This window comes from Agelaius phoeniceus, chromosome 2 (genome assembly GCF_051311805.1).
Source record: "Agelaius phoeniceus isolate bAgePho1 chromosome 2, bAgePho1.hap1, whole genome shotgun sequence".
Taxonomy (NCBI): domain Eukaryota; kingdom Metazoa; phylum Chordata; class Aves; order Passeriformes; family Icteridae; genus Agelaius; species Agelaius phoeniceus.
In genome coordinates, this window is record NC_135266.1 from 40,412,870 (window position 1) to 40,429,926 (window position 17,057).

The 17,057-nt window shown below is 40.8% G+C and overlaps 1 protein-coding gene across 3 annotated transcripts in view; it reads right to left on the reverse strand.

Annotated features, from left to right (window-relative positions):
* The window catches only part of UBAC2 (UBA domain containing 2), an 88,184-nt gene that overhangs the window by 48,870 nt on the left and 22,257 nt on the right, over positions 1 to 17,057 (reverse strand). The gene's annotated exons all lie outside the window — the stretch shown is intronic.

Genomic DNA, 17,057 nt, shown 5'->3' on the forward strand with positions numbered 1-17,057 from the left:
TCTACTTTTTTCTCTATTTAAGTGTTTCTTAATAAAAATGAAGAAGAAATCAATAAAATACAAACTTTTAAAAGCTAAGATAAACTCAGTTTCCTGACAAAAGTCCTGCAAGCACTGACATACAAATGGACAATGCCAATTCGTATCTGTGGCTGCTGATGCCACTGCTCCTCCTCACTCCTTGTAAGGATGCACTCACAGCTCAAGCACACTTGTGTCAATGAGGAGACTCTTTTCTGTCATCTGCCAAAAGCAGCAGTGAGGGATTCACTTGGCTTGGGACACTGCACTGAGGCAAAACATTTAGAGAGCATCTGTCCTGCTCCTTGTACCAGCTGTGGCATGGGGCTGGCAGCCATTGCCAGAGAGATGGTAACAATCTGCTGCATGGGATCAAAGGAGAACAGTGAGAGTAAAAAGTTACAGTTGTTCTCAACTGGTTTCTTCCATGATGCCCTTATCTAACTTGTGGCTTGAAGTAGTGTGAGCTTTGCAAGAAAAAATAAGCTTTTTCTTTAGGGGAAGCTTTTCATACATTCTAAGCATTGTTCCTTTCTGTGTGAAAGGCTGGTAAATGGTCACATAGACCTGGGATTCCATCATGCTTTTCACATACAAATAAAGTAACTGACAAGTTGCAATAGGTTCAAATGGCATGCTCATTGTGAGGATCTGACTGGAGCATTTCAGAAAAACTGGGTCTCTATTTGGAGGGTGAAGTCTAGTCAGGATCTTGAAACACATGTTCTTGAAAAAACAACAGAATCTCTTTTATCTCTAAACTTTGGAGTGTCAGGCCAGGCAGTTGCTAAGAGGACTCCAACTATGTGGAGTCCCAGTTTTAATACTAATACTGCATGTCCACTGCTGACATCTCTCTCAAAACCTACCAGGTAGGGAATGTGACAGAGCATATAGGGAGCAAAAATTATGATGGTGGCCAATTGGTACATTTTGGCTGTCTCTGTCCAAGTCCAGAAAAGAAAGCTGGATAGATATCTACTGTTAAACATATGATAAAGCAAAGGTGCACCATGTGAAAAATCCCAAAACATGCACACTTCCAGCAGAAGGGCATCTAGTACCTTCATCTTTTCTTTCACTGAGAACACAAAACTAAACAGTAATAGTGCAAGTACCCTCAGCTTCCTTGGACTCTAAGTTATTGAAGACTAACTGAAACTGTGGAGATAAAGAAGGCAGTCTTCTGTGGCTTACAGTCCCAGCAGAAGAGGACAGGTGCTTCCCGGGGGATTGCTGTCTGACTGTGTGGCCTGTGGCTCTCAAAGTGATATGGACAAGGAAACTGTAAGCAGCATGGTCATCTAGCAAAAGACAGTGACAGCAACTGTCTGAAGTTGTAAACATGCTACCACAAATAACACAGTTCTTGAAAGTGATTAGTGACTCCTCTTAAATCTGCAAACTCATTAGTGTAAAAAAAAGGAAGGTTTTGAGCTTTTTTTAAATAGAATTCCATTTAAGGAAATTTTGTTCTGAAATTTAAAAGCTTTTACATAAGTAAGGAAAGAAAAGACTCCAGTAAACCAATGAGAGAGTCTGCAACATAAGAAAAATAAATAGCATGCAGCTGAAGAGAAAGAGAAGGAAAGCTCTGCCTTATATGACCACTTCTGGAGGAACTGAAAAGCAGTGACATACTCTGTTCTCTTCTATCACCACATCTGTGGTACAGAGCAGGGGAACAACTGGAGATAAAATAAGGTTTGTATTCAGCAGTCTCCCACTGTGCTGGCTCAATAGAGAGCCAGTGTGTCAACAGACACACGAATTACTTAAAAAACAACAAATTCATCTGAGTGCAATATTTCCTAATACAGTCTTGGCTAATCTGCAGCCTGCAGACTAAGACTGTGGTACAAAATAAATACAAAAACTCTGCCAAGCTGCAACCCTTCTCTGAAGAAAAATGGGCATTACTGTTTGTGTAGTAAATGCTAAGATATATTTCCTCAATTTTTTTTCCCCTCAGAATACTCCTTTGGCTTCCTGCAATGTCTAAATTTGGACTTCCTGAGGCAGATGTCTCATCTTTGCACATGACAGCCCTCAATTAATGTTTTCTTCCATCAGCCTGTCTGGTCCCTTTTTGAACTCAAATAAAATATCTGCAACTGTAGCATTTTGCAGCAAGAAGCTGTACAGAATAACTACCCATGGTGTCTGGAGCCATTTTTGTTCACTTGTGACACCTGTTAGTTTCATCTGAAGTCCCTTGCTTCTTGTACCAGAAACGAATGAACACAGTAACTCCCTATTTACCCTGTCCACAGTACTTTGGATTTTACAGACCTGCACCAAATCCCCTTCCCTCATGTTATCTTGTCTCTTCACCCGTGAACAGTCAGATAAAAGCTGTTCACCACTTCATTCAAACTCTAAAAGAAGGAAAGAAGGCAAGTATAAATAAAGAATGAGAATCTAGCTGTGTTTGGGCTGTGTGGCAGAAGAGAACAGGGTATCTCTATACACACGAGATCAATGGCATACTGATCTACTTTCCCTACCATATAGCATAAAGATTCTCTAAACTAGGATCTTGCCACATGATGGACAAATTTGGATAACCTTGCTCCAGGGCACTAAATAAGGAAGAATTGGACCTCAGTGGATTGGAAAAATGGACTCACATGAGCCTCATGAAGTTCAGCCAGCCAAATGCAGAACCAAGCTGGAATAACTCCACACAGCAGTGGAGGCTGGGTATGACCTCATTAGAAAGCAGACTGGCAAAAAAAATCTGGGCTCCTGGTAGACAGGTTAAAGAGGAGCTAATAGTGTGACCTCATACCCAAACATGTATGGGACTGTGTTTAAAAAGAACTCTTTCCCCTCCATTTGGTACTTGTGAGATCATGCCTGGAATTCTGTACTAAGTTTTGGGTTTCCCAGTAGAAGAAAGATATTTGGCATACTGGAACAATTCCAGCAGACTGCCACCCAAAATGTGGAAGGAGCTTGCAGCACATGTTACTGGAGGAGAGGCAGAGGGAACTGAGATGGTTCACACTGAGAGATGTTACTGCTATCTGCAACTGCCTAATGGGGAGGGATACAGAAAAGATGGCAACACCCACTAACAGGCAAAACTTGCATCAAGGACAATTAAACATTAAGAAGCATTTTTTCATCATGAGGTTAGCCAGACATTAGGAAAGGTTCCACAGAAAGCCTTTGAAATATCTGTCCTTAGAGATACTCCAAATCTGATTTCACACAGCCATGCTGAAATTGGTACTTCCAGGGCTGGGCAACATAATCCCCAGTGGCTCCTTCCAACTTGCCTCTTTTATGACCAGCAAATTAGTCCAAGTTAGACAGGAAAGCAACATGAAACTCAATGGCCTTGCAGTAAAACTAGCAAATTACATAACTTCAAAATCTTCTGGCCTTGTCCTCCACTCATGCCTTTATCAAAATGCTGCCATTAGCACCCTCCTAAAATAAAAGAAAGGTCAAGACATTGCACAGATTTCTTTTAACAAAACTGCATTCATTTTTCCTCAGTGCAAAAGTATGAATTTCTCTTCTTCCTCTTTTGTTTTCCTCAGTTGTGACAGATGTTGTGCAAAGGGCTAAACTAAAAAAAGAAAGTTTTGCACCTGTTGTGGTTATCCTATCCCCTCCAGAAAAGTATGCATTGTCTTATACCATGCAAAAGGAGAGTTGTGTTCCTCCCTCTAATCAGCTAAGCTTAGCAGTTTCACCCTTCCTGTATCATGTAACTTTCAAGGGAAGTTGTGGTTAGTTTAACTCCAAGGCAGCCTACTTTAAATATAGAGATGCTGAAGACTGATTATTCTCAACTCACCAGCCAGGAGTAGCCAGATAGTGTTTTATTGGCAGCTACTGATACCAAGGGACTAGTATCAGTACTAGTACCAAGATATCTTAGTATCACAACTCTGAAGTACGCACAGTTACAGCAACTCTGTCTAGAAGTAACAATGACAGAACATTGTCCCCAGTGGGACAGGGACAGATGAACCTCCCCAGCCAGCTGCATGTGTGAGGCATTTTTGACAAACAGGGACAACTGAAAATTCCTCACAAGTTATCAGACTATAAAGACAATTCTGGGCCAATTCTTTGGTTTTGTCTTTCAAATAATATCAACGCAGTGTATTCTCAATGCCAGCTATTCAAATCAACCTGAATACCCACCAGAACCTTACTTCATTCACTCAGATGGGGGTAACCCAACTATTTTAAATATGCAAGGAGCAGCTACCAGGATAATCAAGTAATCTGAAATTACTGACATAATAGATTACATTGTATTAATATCATTAAGCAAAGGTGTTTTAGACTTTAACTCCTTTTAAGCCAAAAGCTAGAACAGAAGCTCTAAAACTAACATAGATGCCAGCACCAAAACTAATAACCACGAACACCAGGGGTGACTGCAAGACAAGCAGCTCACAACTCCAGGTACAGCCAGGGCACCTCTGCCCCTCCTTGCTGCTCTCCTGCACCATTCCAGCTGTTCAGCCAGCACCTACATCCCAGGCCCCTGGCATCCCCATACCCAAGAGCACAGGGAGAGCTGCCCACAGCTGGCAAACCCAGAGGCCAAGCTCATGGCTGAGAGCAACCAGCTGAGGGCCACTGCAGGTGGAGAGCCCAGGGTCAGGGAAATGCCTCCTCATGTCTGAATTGGTTTTACTGCTTCCACAAAAGGTCTCTCTACATTTCCTCCACTGCTTGAGGAAGCTGAACTTGGAAAAATTAATTCCTCTGGCTACAGCCCTGCCTTCCTAATAGTGTGGCTGCTGGTGGTGTGGGACCACTTAACTGTGCAGCTCAGCATCTCTATTCAAGCAGTCAAGCAGTCAACTGCCATCACAATCCCCTTGCAGCACTTCTTGTGCTGCAGCTTGCAAATTCCTGATGAAATTAAGTGATTACTGATCAGATTTGTAATTTTTAAATACCCACAAAAATAATTTTTGGAACAGACATCAATAAAGAGTTAGTACCATAATGTATTTTAACTACAGATGAAGTCTCATTTTCATATGGTCCAGATAAGGTCTTCACAACATGAAAAAAAAAGGAAAAAAAAATTCTCAGAAATCTGATTCTAATGCTCTTGCAAGAAGTGCCACTTTCTAGCCCCAAACAAAAACAGGAAACAAGTGTGCCTCACTGGCCACAGACCCACAGGTAGAAAAAGGTTTTGCTACTCTCTTTTGACAGGGTTACTCAACTTTGTGAACATGTCAAAATAAGGTCTAAGCAACTAAGAACCATGACTTATACTCCATTTCATCTGATGATACTACACAACCACTCACAGCAGGATTCCTCCATACACAGGATGCTGACAGCACTGGCCTGGGAAGAATGTCAGGGTGTACTGGCAAGACACACCAACAACTGCAGAGCACCTCAGAATTATAAAGAAATGTTATTTTAGTTAAGTGACCTTAACTTAGAACAGCAATACTTCTTCAATTGATAAGAAAACATAAAATCAGCTGTGTTTTGAACCAAAATGTTGGCAGTTGCAAAAATAACCTTATAAATAATGATTTACCTACTGTAGCAGACAGCAGTGGACAGCTATTTTGTGAAGAGGCAGTGACCCACATAACTACTAGTTGACGTGCAGGCCTCTGTATCACACATACTACATGATCACTACTTAATCAAGACACACCTAATCAATAGTATAATTAATCACTATATGCACAGTCAATACATAATTACCCAGTGTGTAGTCAATGCACATTTAAGTATATGTGTATAATGTAATCTCTCGTTCATATGAATAATTATCTGCAACAGTTTTGTGACTGCAGCTTTATTAATTATATAAGAGTGTATATTGCTCAAGGGGGTCTTAAAGTCCTTACTCCCTGCTGGGTTCTGCCAGTGACTGATCAATCTATATGTGAGAAGACCCTGAAGGAATACAAGTGATGTCAGAGCTGGTGAACCTCACCACAGATGGGATCTACACCGTGTGCTGCCCCTGACCTGAGTTCCAGCCAGTGCTGTAACATCTCATTGCTCCCAGCATTGGAAAAGATAAAGGATTTCATAACTTGCTATTGGCTTTTCTGGGCTATTAATCAACTGCCTTGCAAGTGTTTGTGCCTTTCTTACAGGGATCCAGTCCTCTCCTTGGTGCAAAAGACCTCCTTGGTCTTTTATTTATCACCTTTCCAACTGCAAATACCAGGAGGATAAGAAATGAGATGTAATTATTTTTCTCCAAGAAGTATTCTATCAAATAAAAAACACCAAAGCCACTGAGTTAAAAAAAAATTAATAAGTTAATTTTTGTTATGAGCAAAAATGAAAAAACAAACTAATCATAAGGTTTTGTGGGAATAAAAAAGGAACAAAAACATAAGCAAATTACTAGTCATGGAAAACCAAACAGTGAGTGATCTTAAAATCTGTGAGAGACTCAAGCAGTGCTTTCTCTGAGAAAAACTGTAATCAAGCAGTGGTTGTAAGAAAACAGGAATTATAATATGAATTTGAAAAAATTCCCACCTTTTATGGTCTAGGGATGGTAAAAACACACAAAAATGAAACCACCAATTAAGGCTACATGAACTTGGGGAAAAATGGCCAAAATTTTTAGTGATTCCTGTGCTTACTATGTAAGAGCTTAAATATGGGTGTAAAAAAATTCACAAACACATCAGAAGCTAAATAAACGTGTGTTTTATTTTTTCAAAACAAACTAATGAAACAAAAAGCTCCTTAAATACAAAAATTTAGAATTTACTATTTAAGAACTCTTATCTGTGGTTCCCAAAAAACCCCACTTGCTGGTCTTTGGTAACAACACAGGCAAACGAAATACTGTGGGCAACACCACAATTTGCTCTCCCCACTTGGTTTCAGTTTTAAGCTTTTAATACTTTTCAATAAGCAAAGATTGCCAGCAGAGTGGTTAAAATTCTCTTCAAATTAATGTTTTCCACTCTTAATATCTAGCCCCTCTTGCAAAAACTGTTTGTGTGGAGAAACAATTTCTGACTAAAATGTCAGGTTTTTCGTTTAAGTACATTATTACAGAAAAAAAAATCTGCTTTTATTTTTTTCAAGTTTTGTTGAAATACAAAAGATAGCAATTTATCTTTTCCCTTCTTTTCATTTTTTTTAGTAAGTTCACAATGTTGGGACATTGTGCAACTCTCAGGGGCAGCGTTCCCCCCCTCCAGCCAACTCAACCCAAACTTCCTTACCATTTCTGTTTGTTCACACATAACAAGAAAAAATTGAAACTGCCTCACCAAAGCACATTTCTTTCTAATGTGCTACCCTGATTTTAACAGACAAATACTAAATCACTCAGAGACATGCAATATCTCATCATAATATGCCTACCGTGGAGTTTCTTCATAACAACTACTGCTTCTAATAGCTCTTGTTTAAAATTATCCAGTGCAGAAATCCAATTACAGCTCATTTATCTTCAAAAAGAGTTTAGACAGCTGGCATTATTTAGCCAGATTGGCTGAGACACATGTAATGTTTACCTCCATAAGCTGCTTACAGAGTACTGACCACAGAGATTAATCCTGCTGCAGGGCAGACCAGTTTCCAATTGGAATAAGTAGTTCTCAGTTCTCTAACCATGCTTGGTACTTTCCATCTAATAAAAGCAACTAACAGTAAGTTTGAAAGTGATGAGTGCCTGCAATTACAAATGCCACTCAATACTCTGAATTTTAAAAGCACAGCTCATTTCAGGGAAGCCTTTCAAAGATGTTTCATCTTGTTTCCAGACATATTCAATCATTGGTAATTTTTTTTTACTTTTTGCCAAATTACCTCCCACTGCTTTCATCCTCCAAAGACTGCTACTGAACATGAGTGTGCCTATCTGAGAGGTGCAATATCAGACTGACTTCATGTCCCAACTGCAAGGCAGAGGTAAGTATCCTAATTAATGTGAAAATGGAGCATTGCCACATTCAAGATCATCCTTAAAATCCTGAGCGAATCTTGACACCACTTAAAAAACACCTGATTATGCACTTGTTATTACATGTGATATCTTGAATGGAACAACTCTGTATCAGGCAGAGCTTTTGGATGATAATGACTCCTCTTACAATTACTAAAATCAGGGCTTGCGATACACCGCAGAGAACCCCAGGTCAGAGGTTATGCCCTTCTGCCTCATCTACCCTTGTCCTCTGTCAGGGGTTATCAACTCTGCAGCAATGCGTGCCTTAACATCAGGCACCCGAGGCTGGGCTGATCTAATCAACTGTGAATCTTGTGACTACAGAGCAATGGAAAGAGAAAGCCCTGCTCTACCTTCCAGCTACATGTTTCCATCACTTTCTTGCTCTGGTGTTTGTATGCATCCACCCCAGAAGTGAGCAGGTTTAAAAATTTAAGCTGGTGGGAAATGATCCTAAATGACAAAACATAAGTTTATATATGTTTTATTTTCAAACATTATCTCCTGATCTCCTGATAACCACTGCCTGTAAGAAGTCAGATGACTTGTGCTGCAAGTGGTAGATAGGAAAGCACAGGTGAGAGCCAGCTAGTTGCTCTATAAGCAGCAGCCCACAGTTCAACCAGCTCAGCCCTGCTACAAAACTGCACCTTCAGCAGGGGAAACCAAGCCGCATGTGCTCGTTCTTGCTGCCTCCTGTGCAAGGCACTGGCAGAGGAGTGGAGAACATGGCTGGGAACCATGCTTATGGTTTGAACAAGTTCCACTCTTTCCATCAGTTGAATGCAAATCAGAGCCCTCATTACAGGTGCCTCAGACTCCCTTACGCTGACCAAATGTCACTTTGCATTCAATATAGGTATTTTTTTGTCTACCACTGCTGTCTCTTCTGCCCCATATGTTAATATCTTCCTATTTCCCTCAAGAGTCTGTTTGCTCTCATTTTCTGATCCTGCCCCCTTACTTTTTCAGCTCTTTTCACAATCAGCCCTATATTAAGCAGAAATTACTTTAAATAAGTCCCTGCTATACATATTTGGTGCAAGATTTTTTTTTTTATGGGATTAATCAGTGACAATCTAGAAGTGCATTACTTAAGCAGTTAAGGACAAAGACATTTCAGCTTAATGCCAGAAAGGTGGACTCCTGACTGTCTACCCCCCTTGTTGGTTAAACATACTGTGAAAGGAGTGAAACACACCCTAACGTTTCCATTTGCTTACCTCAAACTTCTGACACACAGAAGGATTTCAGAAGTAGATCTGAAGATAGAGATATGCAGACAAATAGTACATCCCTGTCTCCAGTTATAAGCAAGAAGTCCTTTTTTGCCTTTGAATGAATATTTGCAGGAACATTCACTGGATTTACTGCAAACACTCACTTGTTTTAACCACAGCCCAAAAAAAAGTTACTTGAAGAAGGAACGTAGTGATCCCACTGTGCAGCCCCAGCCTTGTGTTTGCCCCGAGCTCCCCTGCCACCTCACAGGCTGCTGTTTACTGTGACAGTCTGTCCAGAGACAGTTATTGCACTGAAGAAGCAAGAAAAACTCCTGAACAAACTTTAGAAATATAAAAAGAATAAAGTACTTGATGTCCAGGAGGTAAAGAAGTGCTCCAGTTCTAAAAAAAAGCGGCATTTAAATGAAACACCAGCAGGTTGATTTTCTGACAAGTGATACAGGAATGTGGGATGAATTCTGAGGAAATCTTAAAAAAGAAAAGAGGAAAAGCACAGGATGTTCTACAGTTTCAGCTACACAGGCTTCAATCTTCTTTCAAACTTGTGGCAGAGCACACAACGACCAAAACACTATCAAAAGGTGAAAAAAGCTGGTGATCACAGGCTGAAAGAGCTGTGATGTGAGGAAAGACTGCACCAAACAAACATCTCATCAAGAAAAAGGATCATTAAGTGAAGGCAAAACAAACAAAACCACTTCTCATCGAGCCCTTGCTAAAACCCCTGGTGACAAGAAATAGAAAAGCTCTCCACAGAAAAGCACAGAGATTAATGCTGAGTATCCCTTTAGGGAACTAATTTTATTAAGTGTACAAGACGCAGAAATAAAAAGGAAAAAAACTGAACAAAAGTTTTAAAATTGAGAAACCTATTTTGTCTCATACCAATGGGAAATCAGCTCATTTACGAACTGCAAAGGAGGAAGTGCTTCTTCTTGACTGTTTCCCACTTAAGGATTTAGTGGACATGCTTTACGAAGCCCAAAAGCCATCCGCAGGCCAGAAAAAATTTACAAAAAGCAAAGAAGTAGATGCGGTGTGACTGCATTGCTAGCTGAGATAGTCCTGAACAAAAGCTCCCTCTCAGATGGAATGCTGTCATCACAGCTAACTCATCTACATCCTGACCAATCTCTGTATTGTCAGAAAACTGGAAATGGTGTTTGTAAGAATTCATGCCTGGCGGGCTGTTTGGGTCCAATCCAGCTAGCTGTGGACCCCAGCCCGCACGATCTTACACAGGACAAAAGGCAAAAGATGAGAAGCGCTCTTCTCCATGTGGGGACAAAGTCCTAATTCTATTTCCTTGATAGGAGACACCAGATCATCCAGGTGACCCCCAGGTGAAGAAAAGAGAGAGATGCCTCATGGCGGGAGACTTTTAAACCCGGGGGAATGGGGGTGGAGGAAGAGGACCACAGCCAATGGGATACAAGTGTGGAGGAGGTGAGGGGAGGAGTAAACTTGGGACAAACCATCACCACCAGGGTTTCTGGGGGAGGGAAAGACCGTGTGATATAAAAGGGGAATCCCATGAGGATACAAATATACTATTCTTGCAATAATACAGAACCCAGTGCAAACCAACTAAATAACTATTTAGTGCAATACAACAGGTGTCCACATATCTGACTGGTTCCAGAACAGAGGAAAACATTTTTAAAACAGCTCTGAGAAACCCTCTCAGATTTCCTGCTCAGGACACACCCAGCTGAAGCACTCAAAGTCCCTCTCAATAATTTGTCAATACATAAAGTCAGTTCCACCAAATGATCAGTATCCCTAACCAAAGCAGGAGTGTGATGTGTCACCCTTCATGCACGATGGCACTGTCAGCTTTAAGCTGTACCTGGATGGATGAAGGGACCACCCAGCCTGAAGCTGCTGCCTAGTTGATATACAGATAGGCAAATTAAAGACACAAGGTCTCTGTGCCTCAAAAGATGTCCCAGCAGGTTCCTGATTTAGGCCACAGAAATCTGTGACTGCACATCTGGTAACGATGACAATAGGCTATAATCCCATGGGCACTGGCTTTTCCAGCACTGTACACTCTCTCTCAAACTGTGCCCATGTGCAAGACAAGCAAGGAGCAAAGCATCACCTATGGACACAGTGCCAAGGGGCTCACGAAGGCACTCACATACAGAAGGATGTGAGGCTGGACACCCCAGCCTGAGTGAAGTGCCTGCCCTCCAGACCTGGACAGGGATAGCCTGGAAGCAAACTCATGCTTCTACGCAGGACAGCCAAGCCTTTTATAATCTTTCTGAATCTAAAGAGAGCTATCTAGCAGATCTTAAGGATCTTGACACTTATTCTGGTAAACTGGTACTTGTGAGGCACTCTGCTGAATCAAGAAGAGGGGGCAACCTCATTTAAGATAAGCACCTACTTCAAGAGGCCCTTCAGACACATATAACTTCAAAAGTAGAACCTTATACTGGGAATGATCCAACTTGTAATGGAGACAGTTTTTAACTCTAATACATATACTTTTATTCTGCAAACTTCTTGCCTTAGAGAAAACATATTTGATAAGTAGTGATCCAAGACCCTGGCATGTTACACACCTGAATTTCAAGGGTTATGATTTCATTGACTTGCTTTTCAACATTATTAGATTCACAGCTCTTCTTACTTCACCTGAGAAATATTTTCAAAACATGCAGATGGTACCTGAACTTACAGCTCCCATAGCTTCAACTGGTTAATATTTCCTGGAATAAAGGAAGTGCAGAGAACCACCTGGAGCATCAGTCTCCCAGAATTCTTTGAACGTACAAGTTTGGCTACATGATAACTGCCTGTGCTAGGGAGGGAGAGGTGAGCACCACACATGAGTGAGAGCTGTAGCCTTTCCTACCATCTGCTGATATCTGATCCTTCACTGCACTAGGAGCTCCAACATTTCAGCACAGAAACCCTGCTTCTCTCTACCCTACGGATCCCACAAATGGCTCAGATCATCCAGGCCCCACCTGAGTATGTGATGGGATGAAGAGGGTCTTCACTCCCAGCTCCCATCTGATACAAGCATTAAATGATCTTATCAGGATCTGTATTTAGCATAATGCTTGGGCAGAGTGGAGCCAAAGTGGAGCAATTAATGTTGACCTATGTGGCAAAGCACACAAGCTATTTTTGCCTCATTTACTATGACCTATTTTCATGGTAGAGACAATAAGTTGAAGCTAAATACAGAATGTGACTCATATATTCCCTGTTCAATATTTTAAGAATAATTCTGTAGAACAATTAAGTTAATGGCTACTCCTCAGTCCTCTTCTACAGTAAATATTATTGGTAAGTGTTGTGCTGTTTTTTAGCTGAGCCATTTTTTAACTACTTTTGTACTCTTGGTAAAAAAATAAAATTTCTTCTAACCATTCATTATGATGAGGATATTGTAACAGACATCATAACACATCATCAAAGGCTGAAGACTAGTAAAGGGAGGTTTTAATGTTTATCTTATTCACACAGTTTGGCTTACTTCACAATACTTGAACATTAAAATGCTTCCCACCATTTTAGGGCTTTTTAGTCAAGAGACCATTCACACATTCATGGCTGTAGTTCGACTTTTCCAATGAGTAAGTACTGTAAGGCACAAGCTGCTGGCAGGAAACTCTTTAGCTTGTTCATGATAAAACAGAAACAAAATAGAAAAGCTGTAGCAGAGAAGTGATTTCTTTGCAAAACAAACTTCCCCATTAAGACCACTATACAACCCTTTTTCTCAACTACAGACCAAGGTATTTGGAGCAAAGTGATGACTAAACAAAAGGAGAGTATTCAGTAAGCATAAAATAAAGCAAAGAGGAAATTTTAAAAGATCTTGTTACTTATACCAAAAGTCTTCAAGGTCATTTAACTCTGAAAAAGAGACATTTTTATTTCTAAATTCTTTAGAGAAACAACTGCAATACTTTTTTTACTAACTGTACACAATATCTTCTGTTTCATGCGCATTTGTTTTTTAAAGTCTCAGTCATACAACTGTACCTTCTATGATACCACTGAACTTACTGAATCAATTTCTGTTCATTACTTTGGTAAATCAAGAGGTGTTTCTTTAAAGCATTAGTCACTGCAAGACCTCCTTTGTGAAGTTACTTCATTACCCTCCTCACCTGTCCTAGGAGAGCAATCCTAGCACCACACTCCATTTTGCAAAAGGCTACAACAGGCAGAGTATCTCCTCACACTAAGGATGTCTTCAACTGCTCAGAAGAATTAGTCATTCTAATTCTCACACTAAGGATGTCTTCAACTGCTCAGAAGAATTAGTCATTCATTTTTCTTCCTTCTTCCTCCACTGCAATCAAATAATTAACTGCCCTACAAATACAGGGAGAGGGAAGGGATTCAAAGAACATCGCTGGAATGGAAGCAGTTTATTCGGTGATGGAGGACAATATCATTTACATGAAAGGATATCAGATCCTTAAAACAAAATGTAGCCAAGTATGCTCGTAGCAGAACTAGACAGGAGACAACTGATGTTTCTAGGATGCAATGACTCCTTTATGCTTGTTTCTCTTCAGATCAAATGACAGAGGGCACTGCAGTGAGCCAATTTGCAAACAATAGCTGAAATGATAACTTGTACAGAATTGTTTGGCACAGACATCTACAATTAGTTGCAGGATTTCCTTTTAAATTCCAAAGGGACTTCCACATCCCTGTCTTTCTTTACTACGGCTGAACATGACGAACAAACAAGGTGTTCCTAACTCCGGAAAGAGGAAGAGAAGAGAGGGGAAAAAACCCCCAGGCTGCCAGTAAAGTCAGAAAGAAAGCTTGATCATGCCCACATGGACTGAAAATAACCTTCAAGGGTCAAATGCTGGGCTAAAAAGGAGGCCCCTATTCCCACATAGGAAAGAAGGCATTGTTTATTCTCATGAAATAATTTAATCATAAAACTTTCAGAACACTCTTTCTGAAAAATGGAATGCTGTGCAAAGAAAGTTGTTGCTGTTGTGTCTTATTTTAATAAAGACATATCAAACAAATACAACAACAAAATCAGAAAGAGGGTAGCTTTAAAACACAGAGTTGCTTAATTTCTCTTATTAGTTTATATCCTTGTGCTATATAACAAAGCCAAAAGAAGCATGATAAATGTTTCCAGTCTTTCTTCTCTTCCTCCACTAGGTGTCTTCTTATTCTTCATTTTTTCAGGGTAAACTCAGACTATGCACAGTAAGAAAGTCTTTGCTTACAATTCATTCTCAGAATTGTATCTTAATGTGCAGAATTAATTAAACAGAAATGCAAAGGGGAGACTTGTATGAAATATAACTGAGAAATAACAGAATTTGAAGTTCCACAACTATGGGAAAAATCACAGCTTCCATGTCACATGGTATGTCCCTTTCATAGCAGAGACAAATTGGCTTTCATTCTTTATAATCAGTTTTCCTGAAAAACTGGCTAAGTAGTGCAGGTGTATAAAGGAATTAATCCATCAGCCATTTCTGCTGTTCCAAAGATGAGTTGCTATGCTTGCTAAAGATCTGCAGATGGCAGCATTGATGCAGTAATTAGTCCTCACCACAGCAGAGGTCAAATCAAAACCATTTCACCCAACTGTTTCGTATTTGAGGCTAAACCCCATTTTCCAGAGTGAGAAATCCTAGCACCAGGCAGAACAAGCACTGGGCCAGGAACTGTCAGGCAGTTAAAGAGAAGCCAGATCCAGGATCACTACTACAAGACACTGTGTCAATCACTCAGTCAGTAACTGTGACAAGTTAGGCCCCATTACCTTGGAAATAAACTACATCATCTAGACAGTAATGAATGCTGTGAACCATGGGCTGCTGGTTCAGAGCCAGCCAGAACTGCTGTACACAGTTCTTATGGTTACCTCCATATGCTGCCAAATTTGAAAGAAGAAGGAATACAGAGATGTCCAACATCCTGCCACCTTTACTACCCTTTCTTCTCTCACTGTTCCTTGTTCAAACAAGCTTTGCACTCCCTCTCATTTCTGCTATTTGTAAGTGATGTGAATTTGGTGGCCTCAATCATCAGACAGCACATGGCTCAGTTACAAGCAAATAAAGGCAATGTCCTAGATGTTCTAAGACTAAGATAAAAAGGCTTTGACAGGCAGTATGATTTGGAGGCAAAGGATGAAAGTGGCAGAGAATACGGAACACACAAATCCCAGTTCAGTTTCACTGCTCCATCCTATCTTAAAACCACTTTTACCAACACAAACTCTACATAAGGAAAACAGCTGCTTAAATTATTGAACTTCAGATTTATGCCCTGAATTACTCTCCTGGGCCTCTTGTCATGATAAAGCTCAGGATTTTCAGCCCCTTCCCTTTAATGTGTGTGTGTGTGTGTGTGTGTGTGTGTGTGTGTGTGTGTGTAAAACAGACATAATTTTTGTAGTTGAACAGTTAGTTGGGAAATACAGAGTCTTCTGACTGGACCTAGCTCTGTACCTGAAAAGACAGTGACTGAAATGACCTGCTTGCAGCCAGCTCTGCTGTCCACCATAGCCAGCTCAGAGCACAAGCTGCCCTTGTCCCGGTGCTCTGGTGCACTGAGCACACTCACACTCAGCAGCTCTTTCATTTCCCTCCAAGGACAATGCTGAGCCTACACAGCAAGCAAACCTGCCCAGCAGAGCCCCTAACCAACCAGATTCACCTCTGTGCAGCAGGCTGCTTTGTCCCAGCCTGGATTATGCCAGCCCCTTTATCATCCTGATGCTCCTCTTGTGTCACCTCATTGCCACCACAGCACCCCAGGCTTCACAACCCCAACACACTGCTGCTGGTTCATCTGTGACAGGGACAGGTGGTGCAGGCAGCACAGCATTAGGAGACTGTCACTTCTGCAAAGCAAGCTACCTGCCAGGGCTGGGCAACACACTGTAAGGCACCCTTGAATTTGAAGTGCTTATTCTAATTCACACAGCCTACTCTCACTTCAGGTACTTTTGATTAAACTCTTCACTGCTCTGCTAAAGCCTATATAGCGATTTTTAATTGTTTAATTTCTGATAACATATACTTGGGCTAGATACTGACAGAGCTTGTCCAAACTCCAGAACTCTGGAGGAGTCAGAACAACTCTCCCTACTCTTGCACTTGACTTCATCAAAGGAATCTGAGTACATGCAGCTCCAAATAAGATATTTCTTTTGAAACTCTAACTCTATTCCTGGGAGGCATATCAAGTTTCAGAACAATACTTCTTGTGCACCTGAGACCTTTAAGAGCAGTTTAATAGTAAAAACATCACATACGATATACTTAGTAAGGAAAAAGCATTGGAAAAAAAACCTCTCCTAGATACTTCCAAACTGGAACTAACTAGCTCCTGACAATGCAGGTTTAAAAAAAGAAAATAAAAAAGGTGAGCATTCATGCCAGTTTTAAAAAACTATGAAGTATCTGTCATGAGAACTGCGCACTTTTTGAATTAGGAAAGCTGCTTCCCAAAAAACAGGACACAGGAATTTGTAAAAGGCAACGTGGGGTCATCAGCAAGCATGGAGCTGTGTTGGTATTTGCCATGAGCTAATATTAGACCATGGACACTCTAAGGTCGCTGGTGTGTAAAAGACCACTGTCTCCAGCCCACTACCCCACTGTCACAGACATCTCAGAGATGCAACTTTCACTTTAATTAATTTGTAAAGTATTGTTTCTTTCAAAGGCTGACTGACAGTGATAAACGGATGAACTACAGGCCAGATGCACTGTATATTTTTAGGCTATTTAGTGACACAGGGTGTGTCCTGGCTGTACAAGAGGTGGTGCAGGGGGGTGAAGGGAAAGGAGGAGGGGTAGGAAAAAACTAAAATGAACCCAGGAGAAACATGG